The 23925-nt window shown below is 46.8% G+C and overlaps 1 protein-coding gene across 3 annotated transcripts in view; it reads left to right on the top strand.

Moving 5' to 3' along the window:
* LINGO3 (leucine rich repeat and Ig domain containing 3) overlaps window positions 1–23925 on the top strand; it is a 63165-nt gene that overhangs the window by 32257 nt on the left and 6983 nt on the right. The window contains exon 1 of one of the 3 annotated variants that reach the window (XM_081846212.1): window positions 3438–3558. The exons of 1 other annotated variant lie outside the window; for it this stretch is intronic. The gene's annotated coding sequence lies outside the window, so the exon portion shown is untranslated. Of the gene's footprint in view, window positions 1–3437; window positions 3559–17255; window positions 17532–23925 lie in introns of those variants that run through there. One more of the 3 variants, XM_081846213.1, reaches the window with a different exon arrangement.

The following is a 23925-nucleotide window of genomic DNA, read 5'->3' as shown; positions in this document are numbered from 1 at the left end:
CAATCTCGCACTTTATCTTTTAGTTTCTCCAAACTCTGCAATCTCCAATTGTCTCCATCTCTTTCTAGTATTTCCCAGTATTTCGGCCATTCGGCCTCCATATTGGGTCTTTTCACAGCCTTAGCTTCCATAGGTGATAACCACCTTGGGGTCTTGTTTTCTAATAAGTCTTTATATTTTGTCCAGACATTAAACACTGCTTTCCTTACAATATGGTTCTTGAAATTCTTGTAAATCTTAACCTTGTCATACCACAGATATGCATGCCATCCAAAGGCATTGTTAAATCCTTCCAAATCTAAAACATCAGTGTTTTCAAGAAGCAGCCAATCCTTCAGCCAGCAAAAAGCTGCTGATTCATAATACAACCTTAAGTCTGGCAGGGCAAACCCCCCTCTTTCTTTAGCATCAGTTAATATTTTAAACTTAATTCTGGGCTTTTTGCCCTGCCACACAAATTTAGAGATATCTCTTTGCCACCTCCCGAAACACTCCATTTTATCCACAATCTGTAAAGTCTGGAAAAAAAGCAGCATCCTTGGCAGTACATTCATTTTTATAGCAGCAATTCGGCCCAACAAGGAAAGTTTCAGTCTTGACCAACTTTCTAAATCTCTCTTAATTTCTGACCAGCACTTTTCATAATTGTCCTTGAATAAACTCAGATTTTTTGCTGTTATATTCACCCCTAGATATTTTACTTCAAAAAGATTATTGATCATTACCTCAAACTAACGGCACCACAGAATTGCGGGACCCTGGCAAGGGTCTCCTGCCATGGGGTGGGGAGGAGTCTTCAAGAAGTCCCAGCCAGTCCAACTGTTAAACTCTGCAGTTTGGGCCTTGGGTGTGCAGCCACTGGGGGCCAAGCCTCTTGCCCAGGTTCCACCTTTTCCCTCTTCCTGCAGTGCAAGATTCTGCTCTCACTGCACTGACCTGATCCTGCATCAAAAGCCAAAAAGGGGCGCAGCAAATCCAGGTCAGGGCAAAGGTCCTGGCGCAGCCTTGCACACATCGGATGTTAGTGAAAAGAAGCAGCCTTTGTCCTCCCCTTGCAAAGGCCCATGGTTAGGGAGTCCTGCCCACCCCACCCCCAGCACTGCAACTCAACAGCAGCCAAGGCCCACAACTCAGCAGGGCCCAGTCTCCGAAAGCCCACCCCAGGTCAAATGGCCAGTCTCAGCCATCCAGAATAAGCCTAATCCCTGGAGGCAGAGAGCTGGCCTGAGATAACGAATGGTTCACACCACAGCAAGCCTCATACGGCCCACCCCACAAACAGCCTTCCTGCTACCCCCACAGCAAATGCTCTAAGCCCTGAACTATTACTGGTAGCTATTACTGAGGGAACAGGGTGCAAAAACACATTCTGGATTTCCAGGTCTCTCTTCAAGCAAGAGGAGCCACTCCTGGTGCCCCAAGCCATCCTTGCAATTTCCTGGCAGCCATGGTGGGATGGCGGGGGGGGGGAGCAGTTTCTTCCCCTGCTGCCTGTGCAGGAGCTCTTTTCTTGTCCCCAAAGAACATTAGCTGCTGGTGGCCTGCTAGCTGCCATCTCCAAGTGAGGCAGGGAGCCTAGAGCAGAGCCAGGAGGAGCTTCCATAAGCAAGCAGTTTACAGCTCCTGATACTGTTAGTCGAGGCAGCGTGCTTTTCCACAGGCCTGCCAGCAGCTGTGCCTCCATGGATGTTTTGCAACTCCAAGGGTACTGTCTTGGGCCCAGTCTTATTCAACATCTTTATCAACGACTTGGATGATGGACTCAAGGGCATCCTGATCAAATTTGCAGATGACACCAAACTGGGAGGGGTGGCTAACACCCCAGAGGACAGGATCACACTTCAAAACGACCTTGACAGATTAGAGAACTGGGCCAAAACAAACAAGATGAATTTTAACAGGGAGAAATGTAAAGTATTGCACTTGGACAAAAAAAATGAGAGGCACAAATACAAGATGGGTGAGACCTGGCTTGAGAGCAGTACATGTGAAAAGGATCTAGGAGTCTTGGTTGACCACAAACTTGACATGAGCCAACAGCGTGACGCGGCAGCTATAAAAGCCAATGCAATTCTGGGCTACATCAATAGGAGTATTGCATCTAGATCAAGGGAAGTAATAGTGCCACTGTATTCTGCTCTGGTCAGACCTCACCTGGAGTACTGTGTCCAGTTCTGGGCACCACAGTTCAAGAAGGACACTGACAAACTGGAACGTGTCCAGAGGAGGGAAACCAAAATGGTCAAAGGCCTGGAAACGATGCCTTATGAAGAACAGCTAAGGGAGCTGGGCATGTTTAGCCTGGAGAAGAGGAGGTTAAGGGGTGATATGATAGCCATGTTCAAATATATAAAAGGATGTCACATAGAGGAGGGAGAAAGGTTGTTTTCTGCTGCTCCAGAGAAGCGGACACGGAGCAATGGTTCCAAACTACAAGAAAGAAGATTCCACCTAAACATTAGAAAGAACTTCCTGACAGTAAGAGCTGTTTGACAGTGGAATTTGCTGCCAAGGAGTGTGGTGGAGTCTCCTTCTTTGGAGGTCTTTAAGCAGAGGCTTGACAACCATATGTCAGGAGTGCTCTGATGGAGTTTCCTGCTTGGCAGGGGGTTGGACTCGATGGCCCTTGTGGTCTCTTCCAACCCTATGATTCTATGATTCTAAATGATTGTGATGCATAGGAAAAAGAAAGGCACCCTCTCCCTCATCTGGCTTTAGGGCTCCTCTGTATGTGGTCAAGCGGATAAAATGTTTGGTCAGTTCAGCGGTGAGTGTTTTCAGAAGAGAGGTGTTGGATGCTCAGGCTGGCTTGCAAAGCAAATTCCTCCTCTCACATAAGTGGTGGAAGCTGATTGCATTTGCTATCGGGCAATTTGCACAACCCAGTTAGGGTGGCTAGTGGGGTGCATGTGGAGAAAGAGGCCCATTCACCAAATACGTCTCCATGCGCCTGGGCTGGGGGTGGTATGTGATGAGCATGCTGGTGGTGCTTCTTCCGCCCTGTGCTCTGGCTGGGCAAATCCTGCATGACAGGGAGGTGCAGAGCAGGCAGCTGTCCGCCTGAATGGCTTGGCTCAAGATCTCCATTCACCCAGAGAGCCCCTCTGCCTTAACTCATAATTCCATGCAGACTCCATTTCACAAGCCTGTCCATGGCTGCTTCAGCCCATTCGCTCCACGGAGCTCAACCTGCTTTGCTGACCTGGCAATACATTCCTATTTTATGTATCAGTTCCAGGCATGTTAAACCTCCCAGGCAGAACATCTGTTCTTGCCTGCAGCTTGTAGAGTCATTTGAGGGCTTTGCTATCTTCCTTTTAGTGATGCGGGGGGGGGGGGGGGGCAGCTCACAGACCCTGAGAATGATACTTTGTGATGGCAAAGAGGCATGTATCTTTTGTGGCCCAGACGTGGAAGCATCCTACATGCAAAACATCTCTGATTTCATTTTTAAAAGAAAACCAATTCAGAAATCTTCCCAACACATCTCTCCTTCCTTCCCTTCTGTCATCCTGCTTCCCTAAGATGAAAACTTCCACTTGGAGAATGCAACAAAAGGTGAGTCTTCCTGTGTGCCAATCCTGCACTTCCTTCCCTAAAAGGAGTTGAACCTCTCAAAGCGAAAAGTGTGCAACATCAGATTTCAAAGGGGACAGGAGGGAGGGAAATTGGAGGCTTCCATTGGGTGGAGCTGAAAGGTCTGCCTGGTCCTTGAATGCCTATGTTTCTCCAAGCATCCCCACCTGGGTGCGTTGAAGACAAGTTCAATGAACTGCCTGATTTTTATATTTTCAGTGGGCGCAGCCAATGCTTTTCCTCTGACCCGGCAGTTTTTGATGCTGCCTTTACTTGGCAAGGTCTCTTCTCATGATGATAAGAGGCCAGAAGCCTCCACCAGTTTGTTGTTTCTGCTTAACAGCAAGCAGAAATAAGAGCTCACTACTATTGCAACCATTTCATTTTTCCTGATGAAAGGGTTACCTAAAACTGGCTTTTGATTGCATTGTTTGGATGAACAAAGCTGATCTGCAAATGTTTCTTTCGATTTTCATGGAGAAAGCAACTTCTTCAGCGATCACTCATAGCCGAGTGAGTCCATAAGTGACTGTGGAGGCCAATTCTGGATCCACACGTCCTTCTACAGTGGGGACATTGGTTTCTGGGTCGGAGTTGATTACGGTGTGGGTTTGCCAAGCATGTCTTCTTCTTAGCCTGTTTCTCCCTTTCGTCCTGAGTTCAAGTGTCTTCAAAGTCTATGACACCTTTGGTAAAGGCTGTTGTCCAACTGGAGCAATCACAGGCCAGTGTTTCCCAATTGTCGGTATTTATTCTACATGTTTTAAGATTTGCCTTGAGTCTTTAAACCTCTTTTGTTGAACACCAGCATTCTACTTTCCATTTTTAAGTTCAGAATAGAGTAGTTGCTTTGGAAGACGATCATCAGGCATCCGAACAACATGACCAGTCCAACGAAGCTGATGTTGAAGAATCATTGCTTTGATGCTGGTGATCTTTGCTTCTTCCATCACACTGGCATTAGTTTGCCTGTCTTCCCAAGTGATGTGTAAAATTTTTTGGAGACACTGTTGATGGAATCTTTCAAGAAGTTGGAGATGGCGTTTATAAGTTTCATGTTTCACTAGCATACAGTAAGGTTGGTAGTACAATAGCTTTGTTTGTAAATAAGCATTTTGGTTTCCCTGCAAATGTCCCTCAAGCACTCTGCACTTCAATCAGAAGAAAACTGCACTTGCAGAGCTCTGGCAATGCTGGATTTTGGCATCAGTGTCGGCCCTTGTGGAAAAGTAACTGCCCAGGTAGGTGAAGTGATTGACGTTTTCCAGTGTTACACCGTTGAGTTGGATTTCTGGCGCTGCAGAGGGGTTGTTTTGTGCTTGTTGGTGCAGCACTTTGGTTTTTTTGGATATAGAGCGACAGGCCAAGCTTTTCAGTCGCCTGCGGTTCCTGCACAATGTTTGCCATCTTGCCAAAGGTTGCAGGCAGCTTTACCTGCACCAATTGCATGTTGATTGCCCTCTTAAAAGACAAAGTCCAGCAACTGGAGGAACGTGTAGCTACGCTCCAAAGAATTAGAGAGCTGGAGCTCTTCTTGGAAGCAACAGAGCACACCGTCTCCACCAAGGAGGAGGCAGGGGACTCCCCTGAGAAGGAGGCTAGTTCACCAACACAGGAGCCAGATATATGGAGAAATGTGACTCAAAGAAGTAGGAAGCCCAGGGTTCACTCTGATTGTTTAGAAATACACAATCGCTTTGAGGTCCTCTCCCCTAGCATGGAAGACGAAGAGCAGACTCCATTTGAGGATCTCTCCCTCATTACAGTCGATCAGGTATATGAAGACGAACAGCAAAGTCAGTCCTCAGGGAATGTGCAGGCGACCTTGGAACGGACAGCTCATGGAAGAACCCCGACCAGACCTAAGAGGAGGCGTGTAGTGGTGATAGGGGATTCCCTACTGAGGGGAACAGAAGCAGTGATCTGTGGGCCTGACAAAATGTCTCGGGAAGTGTGCTGTCTCCCCGGGGCTAAGATCCAAGATGTAACTGAACGACTGCAAGGAATCATAAAACCCACTGACAAATACCCCTTCCTCTTGGTTCATGTGGGAACCAATGACACTGCAAGCAATAGCCTCCAGAAGATCAAAAGAGACTATGAGGCTCTGGGCAGGAAATTGAAGCAATTAAATGCACAAATTGTCATCTCATCTGTCCTCCCAGTTGAACGACGTGGCCCAGGGAGAGAGAGAAAAATAGTGGAAGTGAACAGCTGGCTTCGCAAATGGTGTAAACAGGAACGGTTTGGATTCTTAGATCACGGACTGCAGTTTCTTGAAGATGGACTTCTGGCAAGAGATGGGCTGCACCTCACAACGGTTGGGAGGAATGTTTTTGCCAAAAATCTCAGAAACCTCATCAGGAGGGCTTTAAACTGACTAATGTGGGGGAGGAAGACAGAGCTCCTGAAGGTAGGAGTCTATCAATTGATGATCATCCAAATGTCATAGACCAAATTGAGCAAACAGCACGCAGACCTAGTGATGGGAGGAAAAACTCCTTAAATAAGAGACACGGGGGAATGATTAATGGACTTCAATGTCTGTACACTAATGCGCAAAGCATGGGTAATAAACAAGATGAGCTTGAGCTCTTGGTACAGCAAACTAAATATGACATAATAGGCATCACTGAAACCTGGTGGGATAAGTCCCACGACTGGAATGTAATAATGGAGGGATACAATCTATTTCAGAGAAACAGACCAGACAAGAAAGGAGGAGGCGTGGCGTTATATGTCAGGGATGTGTATACCTGTGAAGAGATCCAAGAATTAGAACCTCAAAGCCAAAGTGAGAGCATTTGGGTCAAAATTAAGGGAGAGAAGAATAACAGGGACCTCATTGTGGGAGTTTACTATAGATCCCCAAGCCAAACGGAGGACATAGATGATGCCTTCCTGGAACAGATGGCCAAGCATGCAAAAGGAAGGGAGATAGTAGTAATGGGGGACTTCAATTACCCGGATATTTGCTGGATGTCAAACTCAGCCAAGAGCATAAGGTCAAACAGATTCCTCACTGGCCTTGCAGACAACTTCATTGTCCAGAAAGTGGGAGAAGCAACAAGAGGAACAGCCATTTTAGGACTGGTCCTAACCAATGTTGATGACCTGGTTAGTGGGGTAGAAGTGGAAGGATCATTAGGCGCGAGTGATCATGCTCTTCTGAAGTTTACTATACAGCGGAAAGGAGCAGCTAAGCATACTAGGACTCAATTTCTTGACTTTAAGAAAGCCGACTTCATAAAACTTAGGAAAGTGCTGGGTGAGATCCCATGGACAGTAATACTAAAAGGAAAGGGAGTTCATGATGGCTGGGAGTTTGTTAAGAGGGAGATAGTAAAAGCACAACTTCAGGCAATACCAATGAGACGGAAACATGGAAGGTGCCTAAAGAAGCCAGGGTGGCTATCTAAAGAACTTTTAACTGAGTTAAGATTAAAAAAGGATGTGTACAAAAAATGGAAAAGGGGGGAAACCACCAAAGAGAAATTCAAACAAATAGCCAGCACGTGTAGACACAAAGTCAGAAAAGCTCAGAGGAGAAGATGGTGAAATGCAAACAGGGGATACAGAAAGGGCTGAACTCCTCAATGCCTTCTTTGCCTCAGTCTTCTCCGATAAAGAAAACAATGCCCGACCTGAAGAATTTGGAGCAAATGATTCAGCAGAGGAAACACAGCCCAGAATAACTAAGGAGATAGTACAAGAATACTTGGCTAGTCTAGATGTATTCAAGTCTCCAAGGCCAGATGAACTGCATCCAAGAGTATTAAAAGAACTGGCAGATGTGATCTCAGAACCACTGGCACTCATCTTTGAGAATTCCTGGAGAACAGGCGAAGTCCCGGCAGACTGGAGGAGGGCAAATGTTGTCCCTATTTTCAAAAAGGGGGAAAGAGAGGACCCAAATAATTACCGCCCAGTCAGTCTGACATCAATACCAGGGAAGATTCTGGAGCAGATCATTAAGCAAACAGTCTGTGAGCACCTAGAAAGGAATACTGTGATCACCAATAGTCAGCATGGATTTCTGAAAAATAAGTCATGTTAGACTAACCTGATCTCATTTTTTGACAGAATTACAAGCCTGGTAGATGAAGGGAACGCAGTGGATGTAGTCTACCTTGATTTCAGCAAGGCATTTGACAAGGTGCCCCATGATATTCTTGTAAAGAAGCTGGTAAAATGCGGACTTGACTATGCTACCACTCAGTGGATTTGTAACTGGCTGACTGACCGAACCCAAAGGGTGCTCATCAATGGTTCCTCTTCATCCTGGAGAAGAGTGACTAGTGGGGTGCCACAGGGTTCTGTCTTGGGCCCAGTCTTATTCAACATCTTTATCAACGACTTGGATGATGGACTCAAGGGCATCCTGATCAAATTTGCAGATGACACCAAACTGGGAGGGGTGGCTAACACCCCAGAGGACAGGATCACACTTCAAAACGACCTTGACAGATTAGAGAACTGGGCCCAAACAAACAAGATGAATTTTAACAGGGAGAAATGCACTTGGACAAAAAAATGAGAGGCACAAATACAAGATGGGTGACACCTGGCTTGAGAGCAGTACATGTGAAAAGGATCTAGGAGTCTTGGTTGACCACAAACTTGACATGAGCCAACAGTGTGACGCGGCAGCTAAAAAAGCCAATGCAATTCTGGGCTGCATCGATAGGAGTATAGCATCTAGATCAAGGGAAGTAATAGTGCCACTATATTCTGCTCTGGTCAGACCTCACCTGGAGTACTGTGTCCAGTTCTGGGCACCACAGTTCAAGAAGGACACTGACAAACTGGAACGTGTCCAGAGGAGGGCAACCAAAATGGTCAAAGGCCTGGAAACGATGCCTTATGAGGAACGGCTAAGGGAGCTGGGCATGTTTAGCCTGGAGAAGAGGAGGTTAAGGGGTGATATGATAGCCATGTTCAAATATATAAAAGGATGTCACATAGAGGAGGGAGAAAGGTTGTTTTCTGCTGCTCCAGAGAAGCGGACACGGAGCAATGGTTCCAAACTACAAGAAAAAAGATTCCACCTAAACATTAGGAAGAACTTCCTGACAGTAAGAGCTGTTCGACAGTGGAATTTGCTGCCAAGGAGTGTGGTGGAGTCTCCTTCTTTGGAGGTCTTTAAGCAGAGGCTTGACAACCATATGTCAGGAGTGCTGTGATGGTGTTTCCTGCTTGGCAGGGGGTTGGACTTGATGGCCCTTGTGGTCTCTTCCAACTCTATGATTCTATGATTCTATGATTTTATGATTCATAAGCGTCTGCGAAGATATTTAGGATGGTTTGGAGGTCATCCTCTGAGTGTGCACACACTATGTTGTCATCAGCATATTGAAGCTCTATGACAGAAGTTATGGTAACCTTACTCTTTGTTTTCAGCCTACTCAAGAGCTGTCCATCTGTTTGATATATGATTTCTACCCCGGTGAGGAGTTTCCCTTCAACAATGTGTAGGATCATGGCAATGAAAATAATAAATAGAGTTGGGGCAATAATACAACCCTGTTTAACACTTGATCTCACTGTGAATTGTTCACTGAGAGCCATTGTTATCTTTAGTTGTTGCTGTCATATTATCATGGAGGAGCTGAAAGATGTTCACAAATTTATCTGGGCAGCCGATTTTCAGCCGGGCACGCATGGGCTGGATCCAGGCTTGCAGGGTCTGCTCTGCAGTTTAATCTTTCTTTGCCTCACTGTGGGCAACAGAAGTATTTTAAACTGACCAAGCAAGAATCATAGAATCATAGAGTTGGAAGAGACCACAAGGGCCATCGAGTCCAACCCCCTGCCAAGCAGGAAACACCATCAGAGTCCATCAGAGTCACAGACTCCTGATTTTCTAACAGTTACAGCATCATTGCTCATCCAGAACACCTGCCCTTTTGCTTGGATGAATTTGGGGCTGTTTTATCTGTAAATTGTTTTTTCAGCAAGGCTGGTTTTGTTTGGAATAATAGGTTTGGTTTGGTTTCCATGACCTGTTTGTTCCTGGATATGATCATAGAGAAAGCTGACTGCATGGGATTTGGGTCTGGTGTGAGACTGGCCTTCTGTGAATCTAGTGGGTATATCGGTGAGGGGTGGGGGTGTAATTGCATGGCATTTGCCTTGTAAGTATCCGAGGGGACAGTAGGCACTCAAATGGGCCATCCACAGAAACTTGTTGGTCACAGAGTGATGCACCAGGTAAAAATGCCTGCCTCTTCCTTCTACCCACCCAGTGCTCACCTGGTGGGAGAAGGTGCCTGTTGCTCTAGCATCACAGACCCACAACCTCTGATTGCTAAGCAACTCTGGACCTCTTGCTGCCAGTGTAATTTAATTCTCTTCCTCCTCCATTTCTAAATCAGAAAGGGGAGGGGAAGCATCTCTATCAAAATGAAGATACCATCTATGCTCACTAGACAGCCTATTTCTGCAGTCAGGCTCAGCTGTGAGCGAATGCAACAAAGGCCTTCTGAGCATGTGCATGTTTGGGGTTCTAGAACAAAGGGTTGGGGTGGAGAGCATCAACCCCCGGCATCTCTAGGTAGGGCTGAGAATGTTTCCAGCATTGGCTGCAGCTCCAGCACATCTCATTCTGGAAACGGTTTGTTTTTTTTACTTTTGACAAAAAAAAGGTGAGAGTTGTGTAAAATTAGGCAGATGCTGCCCTCTGATGTCCTTCAAGGAGCCACTGCCTGAAGGGAGCATAGAAACAGAACCAAACTACTGGTCCACCCAGCTCAGCGCAACCAACTCTCTGGGGTTTCTGAGAGGGGGTTTCTCCAAACCCCACCTGGAGGTGCTGTTGGGGATTGAACCCAGGACCTTCTGCATACAAAGCAGGTGACCTGCTTCTGAACCAGACTCTTCCCTAAGGGATAGGGTTGGCCTAGGGATCTGTGCTGAGCAAGAAGGTTGCTGCAGCTGCCACGAGTTGCCAGTTGTTCCCTGTCTATCAGCGGGAGGAAGAGGTGGCAGGGATCTCCATAGCTCTGCTTCCTGGTTGTGGCTTGGTGTGGTTTCCAAGGCACCCTCTTGTGGTGGTTGTTATTAAGCACTGGGGGACCAGATAGAAAGCCAGTGTGCATTGGTTGCTCTCCTGAAGCAAGAGGAGCCTTAATAACAGCTGGGTAATGAGGTTATCAGAAACCGCAGCAGATGTGTCAGAGGAGCTCCCCCGCCCTGCTTGGTTTCCAGAGCAAATCACCCCCAGGGTGCTTCCCTCATTAGCCAGAAAGGGACTGGCAATCTATTTTGGAAGGGAAGCCCGGGGCAGAGAGACCCACTTAATTTGTCAGTTGCTGGATTTCTCTGCTGGAATCTGCCGTCTGATGCTGTAGCCTGGCCACAGAATCAAAGGCCCAGGCGTGAGGTGTCACAGGAAGATGCCTCTCTCTTTGTGCCCCAGAGCAGCTCTGAAGCTCCTTCAATCCCTGCCAGGTTCTCTCCTGGCTACTCAGACCCACTGGAAATCTGACTGGAAATGGGGCACATCATTCAGTGTGTTATAAAGAAACAACGGATATCCTGGGCTCAGAACTTTAAAAAGTATTTAATAATATCTTAGAAGGGGGGAAAGCCCCAGACACTTGGAAACTAGCGGAAATAGTAGTGATTGAAAAACCGCAAAAGGACCCTACAGAGGTGGGGTCATACAGACCAATTAGCCTATTAAATCAAGACTATAAGATATTTACAAAGATCCTGGCAAGGCGACTGGAAAAGGTACTACCTAAAATAATTAAGGAAGATCAATATGGATTTGTTAAAGGAAGATACATAGGCCCTCCTATAAGAAATGTGCTAAACGAATTAACAAGCAGGGTAAAAGGAAAATTGGTGGTCTTAAAATTGGATGTGTATAAGGCCTTCTTATGGAATATTATGCGGGAGGTAGGATTAGGAGAGAACTTTGTGGAAGCAATCCAGGAATTGTTTAGAGAAGGAAAGGCTGTGGTCAGAGTGAATGAGGGGGGTTCAGATCAATTCAATATACAAAGAGGAGTTAAAACAAAAAAATTCCTTCCAGTAGCACCTTAAAGACCAACTAAGTCAGTTCTTGGTATGAGCTTTCGTGTGCATGCACACTTCTTCAGATACCAAAGAGGAGTTAAACAAGGATGTTCACTCTCACCACTACTATTTGTTTTGGGTATGGAGTACTTGGCAGATAGAATACGAAACTCAGTAAGGATAAAAGGATATAAGAAAGGAAAGGAAGAAATAAAGTTAAACATGTATGCAGATGATATCTTATTATTATTTACAAACCCCTTAGAGGGTGTAAGAGAATTTATGATAATCTTGAAGGACTTTAAAGAGGAGTCGGGATTGGGAGTAAATCTGGAGAACTCTTAAATTTTATTTTGGGATGTAAATATAGAGGAGAAGAAGGAAATTGCAAAAATGACAAAGATGGATATCAATAGAAAAAAAATTAAATACTTGGGGGTAAATATTATTAAAAAGAATGCTAAGATTCCAGATGTAAATTACAAAGAAGCGTGGAGGAAGATCAAGAAGGACATAAAATCATGGGAAAATAAGAATTTATCAATTCTAGGTAGGATTAGAGCAGTTAAAATCTTTCTGGTACTGAAATTATTATATTTATTTCAAGTAATTACACTACCCATTAGGAAAATATGGTTCAAAACATGGAATAAGGTATTTAAAAATTGGATTTTTGGAAGCAAAAGAGTTAGAACCTCAGACATAGTAAATTATTCATCTCAAGAAGAGATGGGATGGGGAATACCGAATTTAGAATTTTATTATGAAACATTCCAATTGAAAAATCTAATAGATATTGGATATAAGGATTGGATTAAATGGATAAGGCTGGAGAATGAAATAAATGAAGGAATAGGAAGAGAAGGGATATTTAATAGAGATATTAATACGGCTTTTAAGAAGACAATAGGACCAAGGAAAACTGTGTTAGGAATTTGGAAGAATTGGAAAACAAAATGGATGCCAACATACTCAAGGTGGATGCCATTAAAATATATGCAGGAGAGTCAAAGGGAACCGGGTTGGTGGAAGAAATTAGAAGATCAGGGATTTTATAAATTAAAAGATATGTTTGATGAAGAAGGGAATTTAATTACAAAAAAAGTTTTTTTAGAAAAAATAGGAAAACAATATTGCCTGAAAGTGCAAGGACTTTATGATTTAATAAAAACGGAAAGAATAGAGGAAACGATGAGGACAGAAATGAAAATAGATATGGTGCTGAATAAAAGACAAATAACGGAGAAACTGATGATAAGTGACAAAGAAAGAATAAGGATAATCCAGATTAAATGGGAGCAGGAAGGTACGATCCTTCCAAACATGGCTCAAGAACTGATGAAGAATATAAACAATATTAAAATAGAAAAGTATAAAGAATTAAGTAGAATTTTTTTTATTAAAATGGTATAGAACTCTGGCACAAATGGCGTATATAGTGAAAGGGTTTAGTCCCAAATGCTGGCATTGTGGTCAGGAAAAAGGACTATATTCACACATGTGGAATATAGGAATATTGGCAAAAGGTTATAAAGGTAATTTCTGGACTATTTCATATAAACATAGAAGTTAATAGGGATTTGTTATTTTCGGGAATACTGGAAAATAACAAAGTAAAGAGTAATAAGCAAGAGTTGTACAAGATTATGATTCTAGCTGGAATGGCAGTTATTGCTTTGGGATTGAAAGAAAAGGCCAAATGGAATATGGAAAAATGGAATGATTATGTTTTTGAATACGTACAGTCAGAAATATTCGCACAGATAGTGGTAGAAGATAGATGGGAAAGTAAATGCCAAAGAATCACAAATAAATGGGCATTTTACAGGAACTGGATAGAAAGAGGGGAAGCCAACCCTAACATACAAGCTCAAATGAACAGACTGTGTACAAGGATAAAGATATGAAGAACGAAGGCCTGACAGGGGGTGGGGAGGGCTGGAGTGGGGAGGGAGGGGAAAGAAAAATGAAAAGAAAAAAAGAAAAAGTAAACCGGATGGTATTTTGAATTGATTTTGTTATGTAAGTCTTTTTTTCAGAAACCATATATATTAATGTTATGTAATTAGGCATTGTAGTATGAATGAATTTTGTTCTGTATTCTTTGTTTTATAGAATATATATAATAATGTTATGTTACTAAGCAAATTTAATAAAACAGAAAGAAGAAAAAAAAATCATTCAGCGTGTTAGGGGTATCCTGTTCAAACATTCCCTGTCCACAAGGATGTTTTCCTCACTTTGTAGTCTGTTATTGTGGTCTTGGACCCTCTCATCTCCCCTTGACTTTTGCTGATGGGAGGAGGGAGAAGGAACATGACTTGCTGAGGTTGGCTGGGAGGGGAGCGGGGAGACAGCCTCCAAGACTGTGAGCCTCAGTGCCTGTGGCCAAGGATGGCTTGGCTGTTCTTTGGTGGCTCTTTGCCATTCCCCCAAGGAGTCTGCACTCCACTTGGTGTGACGCTGCTTTGGCTTTCTGGGCATCAAAAACACATGCACATGGATATCCACCTTGTGATCTCACACAGCTGAAGTTTCCGGCTTGTTTCTCTACAGTCATGAGGGCTGGGAAATTGGTGAATTTCTAAATGTTCTTTGTGAAATGCAAACGCTGAGTTTCTCAAGGTGCTAAATTCTGGTCCATGCCCCAGCCAAAGCACAGTGGGTGATGACAATAATGGTATTTGTACATTGGACTCTTTCCTGTTCCCAAAGATTCAAGCATGCACGGCTGTGCCTAGGTGGACACTCGCTCCCTGCTCTGCACACGTTGCAAGAGCTGCTTGTTCTCTCTGCCGAAGAACCTGCTGGGCTCCCTTCCAATGGTCTCCATTACAAGGAGAGCGTAATGAGGGACCTCTCTGCCTTCCCTCTGTCCTGCCATGTGCCAAGTTCTGGTGTCTGCATAATGGATGAACTGCCGTAACTCTACTCCAGCTTCCGCCATCACCACTTCAGCCAAGAGTTTGTTGGCACACCAAGGCGAGGTGTTGGGAGAGATCCACCCTTCAATTTCTTCCCTTCCAGACTCAGCAGAAGCAGAGGGCAACTATCGTAGGACCCCTCCTAGCCATCACTGTCTTGCTCTGAGTTCCTGGTCTCCTATGCACAGAGGTCTTTGTGGGGCGGGGCTCTAGGGGGCAAGTGCTGATGTTTTCAAGGCCACCTCAGGCTGCAGCCAAGCCCAGCATTTCAGGGTTACAAATGAGGGAGCCTTCCCTTGCCTGGCCTTGTCAATCTTGCTCCTTGCTGCTGCTTCAGCTAAAGTGCTTGAGATGACAGATCTTTATGATTCATTCCCCTGATCTGCCACTGCTTCTGGTTTTAGTGCTGATCCCTCCTGAAATGTGTCTCTTTAGAAGACGTCACCTACTCTGTATATTCATTGCAATAAACTATTAAATTTCTACTGCTGTAGAGTTCAGATCTAATGTGCAAACAGCCAGTGTAGCAGATGGCCAGCATCAAGTTGGCAAAGGTGTGTGTGATGGGGAGAGACCTAAGAAGTGCTGCAAGATGACTGCTCTTGAGGGGCCTGTGGCATCCCTTCAAGGAATGTGTCCCACCACATTTGACTGGAAAGGATCATCGACCCATCAGTGGTCCGGACCATATGGGGAGCAGCTGCTGTTTGGGCCTCCCAGGAACTGGGGCTCAATTTCCCATCAAAATGATTTCCCTGGGTTTGTCACAGCATGAGAACAAGATGCTACATGGCAGGTGGGATGTCAGAAATCCAGAATACACGGACTTCCAGGTTGGCGCCATCGCCGAATGGCAGACTCCCTCCGTGCTCCGGAGGGAGCCTGCTCGGCAGGGGCTGGGTTCTACCGCGCCGGCGACGCGGGGACCCTCAAAAACCATGGGCACAGAGCCCATGGACATGGTGGCACCTTTGCGCCCCCCGACCCGCGAAAGAGCCTTTTTAAAGGCTACGGAGCGGGTGCCGGGGGGGTGGTGCTTTGAGTCCGCCGCTTCCCGAGCGAAGCCGCATGCCATTCGACGGAGAGCGCTGACTTCTTCCATTGAAAATCTGGACTCAAAAGAACAACCCATGAGTAATTGGAACATGGACTAAAAAGGGGGATAATTTTTTCAAAATTCGGAGCGAGCGGGGAAGGCACAAAAAGGAAGTCAGCCCCCCCTCTATTGTAGAAGAGCTAAAGCAAAGGATCTGACAACTAAGATCGAGAGTAACCTTACCTTGATAAGTTACTAACTTCGCGAGGGAAAAATATAAGACTGAGCTGGAGGAGAAAAGTGGAATTTTGAACTAAAAAGCAACCCCCCCCCCGAACCCTGGGAGCGATCTGTGAAAGCGCCTGGAGAAGAGAAACGGAGTTTTTGACAGCTGTCAAAGAGCTGTCAAAACGGAAGAACAAAATAGAGACTTTGTTATGAGGACTTTGCCGGTTACATTTGTTATAAATTGGATACAAATTGTTTTAAATAAGGATTAATAAGTTACTTGGATTGGTGGACGTGATCTGGAAGGGAACTCAGTTATTGTAATCCATCTAGAGGAGCTGAGGGATACTACAAGTGTTTTTGACATGAAATTTGAACAGAACTTTCTATCTCCTGGGAAACTGCAGAAATGGAACACTATTTTGTCTACAGAGGTCTTCACACTAAAGAGAACAATGGAATTATCTATTGAAGAATGAAAGGGTCTTGACGTAATGTTTTGCTCCTGAATAACAAGCCTCTGCAGAGGAACTAGAAGCTTTTGGAAATAGAACATTTGTGCAGGAGAGCAGGAAAAAAAAAAAAAGGAAGGAGGAGTCTGATCAACAAGAATAATAAAATAATAAGAATTGGATAAAGTTGGAAGTGGGAACATTTGGGACACCCAGATTTGACAGGCTTAAAGAAATAAAATTGGAGTTTTTACTCCTAGATATAAAAATCTGGATAGAAGAAATGGGCCCCTTTTTGAGATAGACTCCTTCCATGATTGGACATTAGAAATTAAAGATGACTGGTAAAGGACTACGGTCTAGCGAGAAGTGGGAACTCCAGGAAGACATCAGATGCTGAGGAACATTGGGAACGCAACCGGGAAAGGGGGGAGGGAAATTTGGAATCCAAAGGGTGTAAAATTATTTTTTATCTTTCTTATTTTTATCTGTATTACATTTTAAAAGGGGGGAACTCGTAGAAGGAAACAGGTCGATCTTAGGGGATGGGAAAATATTTTTTTTTAAAAAAAAAATTGGGTCAATGATAATAAGTTTAAACTGGGGATAAGAACTTGTTGAATTTACTTGTTTTTTTTTGCAAGATTTGGAATACAAGAGGGGGAGGGAAGGGGAAGTCCTGGAAAGATGTTAACGGAAAAAGATTATAAATTGGATGTTTTGTTTTTTAATTTGTTCTTAATTGGAAAACCTTAATAAATATTATTTAAAAAAAAAAAAAAGAAATCCAGAATACAAAGCTGTCTTGTGTGGAGGCCCCTGCCAGGCCAGAGCAGCCCACAGCTGCATCCTCGGTGCTTCTGCCCCAGGCACCTGCCCATGCTTGGACCCAACTTCCATGTTTCTCGCAGTAAATGGAGAAAAGTGGTCCAGGATGAGGAGGAAGGAAGAAGCACTGATGTCTGAGCTAAGTTCTGGGTCACCCCAGAGGAATCCTGTGTTTCGCTTTGCACAGCCATGGAACAGCTACCTGAAGAAGCAATGGTTCAGTTTTCTTTTCTGAAACAATCTCCAGGCTGTGCCCATTAATTTCAATGGGTCTACTCAGAGTAGGACTAACACTATACATTTAGCATTAAGAGCCTGACAATCGGAATCCCCTGTTCCTTCCACTCGTCACTCCATGAAACTTTCTTATTTTCAGCAGCACAATCTGGAACGTGTGTGTGTGTTGCGAACCGTTCCTCTTGTTCAACAAGTGGGAGTCGTCCTAACCTACTCCAAAATCACCCGGTAAATCCAGACCGCCCAGCCCCTGCTCACAAACGCAGAGTCCATATTGGGGTGTGTGTGTGACACTTCTGGGGCACAAGAACGTCGGAAGCGCTTACGGGATCAGGCCAAAGAGGGGTCACCTGGTCCAGCATCCTGTTCTCATAGGGACCAACCAGATGCTCGCAAGGGAATCCCTCCTGTGGTTTCCAGCAAATGGTGTTTGGAAGTTTTGCTGCCTCAAACTGTGGATGTAGGGCAGAGACAACTGTGGCTAGAAGCCCTCGATAACCCTCTTCCCCCTCCATGAATTTATCCATCCAGATTGGTGGCTCTCGCTGCCTCCTGTGGGAGGGAGTTAGTTCCAGAGTTTAATTCTGAGCTGCCTGTGATGTGGGGGGCACGACTGTTCCGCGGGGGGCGGGGCGTGGATCTGTACCCTTCGCCGCTTTGATCTGGCGCCTTTTGCGGAGAGCACAAGACGGGCACGTCGCCTTGCGGGAGCCGAGGTGAAATATACTCTTCTTGGCGTCTTCTTCATCGGTGACCCCTTTGGCTTCTAGGAGGAAGGTGAAACGGGAGGCGTACGCTTCCCAGTCTCCAGATGCTGGGTTGAACGGCGAGAAGCTGCTGTCAGTTGCCATTCTGAGTTCCTTGTGTCCCGGAGCTGAAGCCTGGATACACGGTGCGAGGCAGCGGTGCGGCAGGTGGCGGTGCTGCGGTGCTGTGTGTGGCAGTCAGCTCAGCGGGATCCCACCTTCGTCGCCAGTGAAATATACTCAGAGTCGCAAAGTGATTTCATGCTCTTTATTCAGCTCATAGTGGTGAGGAGGAATGAATGAATGTCCCCTCAAAGTATCTGCTTTATATACATTATTTACACAATGGGCTGCACATGATTGGCTAATTCCAGGATTCTACTGTAGGCCAATCAGGTTGTGGATTCACTTCTATCTGGAGCATGATTGGGTGGTTCCTGCTAACCAATCATACTGCTGCATTGTTCTAGGACCAATCAGACTGCTGCATTCTGAATCCTATTGTTCTAGGACCAATCAGACTGCTGCCTTTTGGAGCCTATTGTTCTAGGACCAATCAGACTGCTGCAGTTTGGATCCTATTCAACTCAGTACATAACACGAGGAGAGGCACCTGGTTCAGTCCCGCGGGGCGCGCTTCTCTTGCGAGCCCCCCCCCCCCCGCCGCCTCCCGCTGCCCCCGCCGCGCTTCTCCGCCCCCGCCCCTTCTCCTCGCTGTCAGCAGCCGTCTGTGTCTGATTCGAGAGGAGAACGGAGGCGAGGCGAGGCGAGGCGGCTGCAGCCAGCGACCCCCCTCCGCCGCCCGCCCCGGGGCTGCCAGAAGCCCCCCTCGGCTTGGGCTGGGGACAGAGAGCGCGCCTGCTCTTCCCTGCGCGCCGCTGCCCCGTTGGAAGGGCGGCGGAGGAGCTGCAAGCCGGGGGGCGCGCCATGAGCCCCAGCCTTGGGGTTCAGGGGCCAGTGGTGGAAGCAGGGAGCGCCCCCGCCCCAGGGCCTGGCCGCGAACCCCCCGCGGATGCGAGGCGACCAAGGTGAGCGGATGCGAGGCGGCGGACCCACAGGTGGCTGGGCGCGGGAAGAGGCAGCGCTCCTGGCCGCAGGTCCCCGGCCCGGCTGCTGCCCGCGAGGCTCCTCTCGGGCCGGCCGGCCAGCTGGGCTCACCCTCCTGGCCAGCGCAGGCGGCGGGCTCTGCTCCCGGGGGACCTTCCGCAAAGGAGCGCAGCAAAGGGGCACAAGCAAAGGGGCTCCGCTGCGAGCCACGCTGCCGCTCGCCTTCGCCTTTCACAGCAGCCCCGCAGGGTAGCCCAGGCTGCCGAGGCTTCTCTCGCGCCCCAGACCAGTCCTCCAGCGCCGCCACGGCCGGTCTCTTGAGTCCGTTGCCAGGCCACGGAGGGCCAGCAGCCAAGCCTGACAAGCGCCACGGCGTTTGGCCCCCTCCCTCCGCCCCGGGATCAGGAGCAGCCTGGCCGAAGGCAGGCGGACCACCCCCCTCTTTTAGCTTTTAATCAATGAAGGCTCAGCGGAGGCTTTGCAAAGAATCCCCGCCGCCCGCAAAGCCCCTTCCCAGAGCAGCCGGCCTCCTAATTCAATTCCCTCGCCTTGTTTAGCCGTAATGTGAGCTGCTGAATGTCCTACCCAAAGAAAGGGGGACTTTTTCCCAAAGCGGTTGCTTTTTCCATTAAATATGACCAGGGAGGTATTTGTGGTGTGTCAAAAAGAAGGCTAAGGAGACAGAGAGGGAGTGGAGGGAGCTAGAGACAGGACGCCCCCAAAGAGCTGGAGCTGTCAATGGGGTGCTGTCTCATTGTGTGCATGAGAGGAGGAGGCAGCTGGAGGGGACAGGAGCCCGTCCCCAGTTTGGGCGGGGGGGGGGCTTTCCAGGGAGCCCAAGGGCCTGGTTGGGTCTCTGCTCTGAGGCTTCCCAGTGGGGAAAGGAGCAGACTTGAGCGCTTGGACACAGGAAAGTTTGCTGCTCCAGGAAGCAGCCTGGCTCCATCTCCCTGCTTCTGGTTTTCTTTCTCACTGCTTTGCTCGGCTGTATGACAAATGGAACTAAAAAGCTAAATACTTTTTAATGGGACCCGAGGGCACCATTAAGAAGAGTGTGTGTTACAGTGACAGAGGAGGAATTTGAGAAGCAAACTGCTAGCAATATAAAACCAAATAATTAAAAGAAACATTAAATACATAAGAAGCAACAGTACTGTAAAATGGCAGCGGAGGAGGAGCTGCAGGGGAAGCAAAGCAAATTCTGTACATCCATCTTTGATTCAAGAGAGGGGGGGTGGTGTCTCCACAAATGCAGCACCCGGGTCCCAGATGGTGGCCACAGGAATAATGCCAGGAAGGAACCATCACTGCTTGCCCAAGGGGCTTTTGCTGCTTGCAAGGTCCTCCAGAACCCAAATCATAGTGCGAGAGGCAAGACCCTTCCCGTCCCAGAACTCCAAGGGGGGGGGGGGCAATGAAAGCAACAGCTTCCAGTCTCAGCCAAGAATGTGAGAGTCCCTATCGAGGAGTTGAAGGGGTGATCAAAGGGTGACTTTCTAGAACTTGAGCCCACTTTTGTTTCCTTCCAGCAAAGATCCAGGGGGCACACCCCCCCCATCATTCACTTGCTGGATAAAGTGCTATGAGGGCCCGGGGGGGTGCGCTCCTTCAGGCACCACAGCCCATTCCACCTGGAGTGCAGCCCCCTTGGCAGCATTTGGGATCTGAGCCCCTCTGTATGACAAATGCAGGATGCCTTCCTGGTCCTCACTCTGCACCTTTAGGGTAGACACCTATGGGAGACGAGGGCTTCAACAGGGAGGGAATCCCAGGGAGGGAGGGCCCACAGAGGCTCGCTCCAGATCTGGTAACTGCTGAGCCACATCCTCTTCCTCCACTTAAGCCTAGCCTATCAAGCTAGCTGACATTCACCCTGCCTTGGAAAAGGTGGACCCACCTTGGGATTCCTTCCAGGAAGTCAGCAAAATGTAAGCACAAGGCTGCACTTAAGAAGCAGGAAGGACATCTGTACCTAGTGGGGGGGTTCGCTTTGTTTTTGCGACAGAAAATTTTGCTTAGGTGCATTCCCTTGCTTTCTCCCTCCCTGCTCCTCCTCCACCAGATACTTGGTGCAGATAAAAGGCAGAAGAGCCTGTGGGGCTGAGAAGCCTCCCCAACTGCCCCCCCCCGCTCAAATTCCAGCCCCTCTTCCCGCTGGCCAGGAAGCCCTTAAGGGCCTTTTCTTGCCTGGACACCAAGAGAAATGTTAATATGAATTAAAAGGCAGAAAAGCACATTCTGTTGGAAGCAAAGTGTTGTTGACCCCGGAGGACCAATTCTCTTGAACATATTACATGCTTGGAGAGCTCAAAACCAAGAGTAGAACAGATGAGCAGGCTGTGGGTGAGGAGAAGGAGGAGGAAATGAGGTTGGGGGGGAATTTCCCTATTACCAGAGAAGCAAATAGACACCTCCTTTGTTCAAGAATAATGCTTTGCCTTTGGGGATCCTTCGATTTGAGTCCTTCTGAGGCGGCCCCTGGGATCATCTTCGCTGTCTGGCAAAGTATGCAAGGCAGTCACTGAGGATGTGTCCACAAAACAAATTGAATCTGCCTTTGAACCTGTTCTGACTGCCATGGCTCCTAACCAAAGAAGTGGCTGTTCTGCAAAAGGGCAGCTAAGTATGGTACTCTGATGGGAGGACTGTGCTTATGACACCCCTTCCTGCAATTCCTCTTTAAAGCATCTCCAGAGCATTAGTTTCATGGGACAGCAGCCAACCTCAATTCAATTGCAGATCCAGGATCCTTTCATTGGCCATAATGACCTGGGCATGTATGTTTGTTGTCCCATTGTTGTTGTTTAGTTGTATCTGACTCTTCGTGACCCCCTGGACCAGAGCACGCCAGGCACTCCTCTCATCTACTGCCTCCTGCAGTTTGGTCAAACTCATGCTGGTAGCTTCGAGAACACTATCCAACCATCTCGTCCTCTGTCGTCCCCTTCTCCTTGTGCTCTCAATCTTTCCCAACATCAGGGTCTTTTCCAGGGAATCTTCTCTTCTCATGAGGTGGCCAAAGTATTGGAGTCTCAGCTTCAGGATCTGTCCTTCCAGTGAGCACTCAGGGCTGATTTCATTAAGAATGGAGAGGTTTGATCTTCTTGCAGTCCATGGGACTCTCAAGAGTCTCCTCCAGCACCAGAATTCAAAAGCATCCATTCTTCGGCGATCAGCCTTCTTTATGGTCCAGCTCTGACTTCCATACATCACTGCTGGGAAAACCATAGCTTTAACTATATGGACCTTTGTTGGCAAGGTGATGTCTCTGCTTTTTAAGATGCTGTCTAGGTTTGTCATTGCTTTTCTCCCAAGAAGCAGGCGTCTTTTAATTTCGTGACTGCTGTCACCATCTGCAGTGATCATGGAGCCCAAGAAAGTAAAATCTCTCACTGCCTCCATTTCTTCCCCTTCTATTTGCCAAGAGGTGATGGGGCCAGAAATGCAGTGTTTGTGGCAACTACCCTGGTTGGAGCTCAGAAAATTAGTCATAAGATTTATTTTAAAGACTAATATTCATGGCTCTAGCAGCCAAATCATCTGCAGAGGAATTCTCCAGCTGCCAGTCTGTATTTGCAACACTTTTTACCATTCCTAGGAAAACACAGTTGTGTGGGGTGGTAGAGGGAGATTTGGCAGCTTAAATGCAGGCAATGAAGGAAAGAGAAAGATATTGTGAGTCGTTAACAACCCCCCACACTGTCTGACAACAACTAAGGCCCAAGTGCACAACACCAAGCTCTTCCCCACCATCCTTCAGCCACATCAGGGGGTAGAGGCAGGAAGCCAGTCACCTTGGGGCAAGTGCATAACATCTAGTTGCTCCTGGCCCTTGACACACACACCCCGTCTCATGTTCCTGGGCTCTTCTTGACCCCCCCCCTTAGAAGTCTCTCCCATCTCTGATGCTCTTGCTGGGAGATCTCCAATTAAACTTTTTATTGCATTAGCCATAGGCCATGGCATCATTCAGAAGGAGAACGAAACACACACACACACACACACACACACACACCAATAACCATAAAAATATTTGGGCACTGATATACAATAAAACCATGGTCATGGCTACTAAAATTATTTGTTGCATTAAATGGAATAGAATAGCAGAAGATTCTCAGCTAAGATGTGCCAAATTAAATATCCGAATCCCCTTTGCAGTTGATCGCTATTGTGTCTAGTTCCTTCCTTAGCTGCCAGCACATAAAGTGCTGCTTTATAAGTAACAAAGTCGTTGGTGTCACTCAGCAGCCATTTCACCCTTTCCAACCTATTCAAATGTCTTCCATTCGTAAACAGGTTTTATAAATCGGTCTCTTGGGTCTATGTATATAGACACTGCAATAAATAATGGCACAGGTCCTCGACGCAGGGTTGTCCACATGGATAGAATCTCTCTTCATAATGTACTTTGCTGTACCACCCATCCAACACCACCGAGGGCATCGATTGGAATCGTAGTTCTGTAAAAGCGATTCTTAGTACAGCAAGTGGGAACTTTGTCAGGTATCTGGCTCAGGCATGCTCAGTTTTGATAAGTGGAAACCATGGTGAGCTCTTGGTAGAAGCAATCATGGTTAGATTGCTTTCTGCATCGGACCTAAGGAGACAGTCTCTTAAGTGCCTCTTATCCATCTTCGTGGTCACCTGAAGATTTGTAATTGATATTGGGACAAGAGGCATTGGATGCCAACCTTCCAGCATTTGGTCTGTTCCCGTTCTGTGTAAGACATAGCAGGGAATCTCTCCTCCGAAAGAGACTGAAGTCTTTTCACATAATTTAGGCAAATTTAGGCAATTCTAGCCTGTATTGTTGTCACGTCAGCTTC

Source organism: Podarcis erhardii, assembly GCF_964252035.2.
Source record: "Podarcis erhardii genome assembly, chromosome: 18".
NCBI lineage: Eukaryota > Metazoa > Chordata > Lepidosauria > Squamata > Lacertidae > Podarcis > Podarcis erhardii.
The sequence above is the reverse complement of the archived record's forward strand: the minus strand, read 5'-3'. Positions and strand labels throughout refer to the sequence as shown.